Here is a 3,262-nt window from a genome sequence, read left to right as displayed (position 1 = left end):
ATATGTACATAAAAGTGCCCAGTCTCTGGGTAGAAAGTTTAGTTTACGTATATTTTAAAGGCAATTGAAATGAAAAGATCTATGACGTTGAAGGCTCAACTTCACTGGTTTTTAAGATATTCAAATCGGAACAATTGCAAAGAATTTATTGCGAATTGAAATGCATATGAATGTACATATGTAATATGTTTATCATTTAGTCATTTTGGGGTACCATACATAAATATATACAAACATATGCAAACCCAAATGAATATACGAGCATTGTTGTATGTAGCGAAATGCATTTATAAAACTGTAAATTTCCCACCATTGGCCAGAGAGACAACACACAATACTCAACACCACGGTTGCCACTTATTAAAAAATAACCAACCAAAATCTGAAGGAAAAACAACTAAATTTAAAAAAAAATTTATAAATTTTATCTTATCTTATCTATTACAAAAAGAAAAAATTAAAACAATAATCAAAAAATAATAATTGTATGAAATTTTTTTGGAAAAACCATGGCGGAATTATACCGCCATGGGAAAAACAACATTAATTTGCTCTTTGGTAGAAGTTATAGCTGCTACCAAGAGACGTTGGCAGACATTGTCTTGGTTCACACCGATACATAGGCAGGTTACACGCATTGTAGATATTATGGGTCTTCACTCCGAAGCTTGGTACTCGGTACCAAAATTTCATTGAAATCGGTTAAGCGGTTTCGGAGATTAGCGTAAACGAACACGTGACACGGGATTTTTATTTACATATTAAGATATAAAACATGTTAAATTAAAAATAGGAATTTGAAAAATTCATTTATTCATTTTTGGCATTCAGTATGCAATAAAACTTTTTGTAAAGAAAAAATTTGCTAATTTCTAATTAAAAAAAGCAACTAAACCAGAGAAAACACTACCAAACAACCAAAAAAATAGAAAAAATAATAAAAAACCAACATGAAAACAACCAACAGTGGCAACCTTGCTCAACATATGGTTACAGCGAATAACTTCAACTTGTACGAACTTAACTTTAGCACTCGACTATATACAATTTTCTCTTTTCGTTTTTTCTCTCTCACTCTCTTTCTCACTTTCTCTGCCTCTTTTTGCTCGGCTTGTTGAGCACCTTGTTGGGGGGTGTTTGTCCTACTACGATTTTATGCATTATCGCCAATTGAAAACGGCAAACCAATTTTCCGATGCCCCAAGCTTCCAGTTCCATACGTACGCCGCACATCGTTAGTTGCTGCGGCGTCTGACTAAACAAGTCAGTCGTGTGTTTATATTTGTGCATAATTTTTTTCCCACTTCGCGAGTTCCACCTTTTCGTTTCCGTTTCGCGAAAACGGGGCCCCTATGAAAAGGATAACAACAGATAGCGCAAAACAAAAAAAAAAAATGGAATGAAGAGCAGAAAAGGACGCTCTACGTCGCGATAAATGCAACGGTGGTTTGTATTGAGTATGGCACTGACAATGGGACACGCTGAAGTAAAGTAACGGCGGTCACGTTAAAGATCTCTGCTGGGCACAAAATAATATATGCATATACCTACATATGTATGTAGACATATATTTTTGTAACACAGCCGAAAAAGGGTCACATTAGTGCAATTTTAAAATACTCCACCGACCATATAACCTGACGATTTCGCCGTGGATATCGATTTGCAGGCTCGTGGTGGCATTGTTGATGCAACACTGCTTTCTTTGTGGATGGGCATATTTTCCCTTCGCGAAAAAGTGCAATCTTACTACTCGCGTGATTTGTAGTGCAGGTGGACGCTTCACTTATTTTGCATTGCCGCTGCTGCAGCTCGCATCAATAGTAAAAGCAAGAGGCTAAGGCTTACAGCGAACAAGCAACATAAACATAAAACAAAAAAAAAAAACAGTTGAAAAAAAAAATTTGTTTCAGTTTGCAGTTGGAAGAAAAAGGAGAAAGNATTTATGCAAAGGGCGATAGTGAAAGCAAAAAAAACAAATTTTTAGAGGAGAAGTGCAACAAAATATTATTCTCAACAAAAAAAAAACTATTTTCCAATGCTACAGTGGAAATAAGCCTAAAAGCTGAACTTTGTTATAAAATACAAAAATATACGAAAAAGGAAGTACATACTAGAATTTGCTTAAATTTCTGGCAACTTACATCACGCACACAATGGTGGTTTGCTGCTACGCTGGCTCAACGCTCGACGTCACATTCGAGGGTTTGTGTGGTGCATTGAGTGAAGTAGCTGGCCCGCCTGCAGCTAGTGTACGGTTTAAGGTTGGTTAAATAATCATATCATAATCAGCTTCTTAAATTATAATTAATTATTTAGAGGCACCAAAGTAGTAATTTTCGTCAATTTATTTTTGTTTTGAAAAATCGATAAATGATTGGAATTCTCGGCTTTAAAAGCATGCATAGGTATGTACATATGTACGTTCATCATTTAAAAGTACGTATGTATGTCTGAGTACAAGCTGATAAAAATAAAACTATTATGGTTTAAACACACATTTTGTACTATGGAAAACTCGCACAAATTCCACATTTCTACACTTCCAGGTAGATGTACTGCGTCCAGTTTAGCTACTTTAAGAAGCGGCTTTTTTACTGTTGGTATGATTGTGTGGTTAAAGAAACTGATTTTTGCTTCCAACTCATACCATAGTCCCGCTGCCAGCTATCCAACTGCCTCTCACATTATCAATATCTATGAAATTTGCAAACACTTCGTGCCAGTCCTGCGCGTGGTGTCCTACCTCTCAGCTCTGTTTATTCTCTTTTATGAGGCAGGTCAAGGGATGCTTACGAGTTCGTTCTTTGTTCATTTGCATTTGTTACTCCTTTTTGTTTTAAATCTTTTTTAATTGGATTTCACTTTTCGCAAACGTCACAATGCTGTACGATGCTACTATCTCCGTGTCAATTACTGTATAATTTTATAGTTAGAAATTTCACTGGTTTACTGTAGTGAAGCCTACCTTGGGCAAAACTACCTAACTAACTGATATATATATGTATTATTTGGTTTACTAATACACATCGTAGTATTTATTTTTTTTTGGAAAAGAATCAAAGTAAAAAAAGACTATTTACTAAAGTTAGAAGAAATAGCTTGTCGAGAATTTCGCCACTTTAGTCCCATCTATCCCCCCCTTCCCACCTTGCTACAAGTCTGGCGATTTTTTTGCGGTTTCGGGGGAATATCAACTCTGATATCCTAAAGAATCAGACTGATTAAAATAGTGTAATTGATTTTTTTTTTTTGACTAATA

The 3,262-nt window shown here is 35.4% G+C and overlaps 1 long non-coding RNA gene across 1 annotated transcript; it reads right to left on the bottom strand.

Annotated features, from left to right (window-relative positions):
• Nucleotides 1–1,300: 1,300 nt before the first annotated feature.
• On the bottom strand, nucleotides 1,301–2,713 carry LOC108376507 (uncharacterized). The gene is made up of 2 exons (XR_001849264.1): nucleotides 2,500–2,713; nucleotides 1,301–2,247 (listed from the first exon to the last, which is right to left on the bottom strand). It is a non-coding gene; the product is annotated as an uncharacterized LOC108376507 (long non-coding RNA).
• Between the last annotated feature and the right edge of the window lie 549 nt (nucleotides 2,714–3,262).

This window comes from Rhagoletis zephyria, unplaced genomic scaffold (genome assembly GCF_001687245.7).
Source record: "Rhagoletis zephyria isolate East Lansing unplaced genomic scaffold, Rhagoletis_zephyria_1.1 Rzeph_scaffold_10567, whole genome shotgun sequence".
Lineage (NCBI taxonomy): Eukaryota > Metazoa > Arthropoda > Insecta > Diptera > Tephritidae > Rhagoletis > Rhagoletis zephyria.
This window is presented reverse-complemented; position numbering and strand designations above follow the sequence as displayed.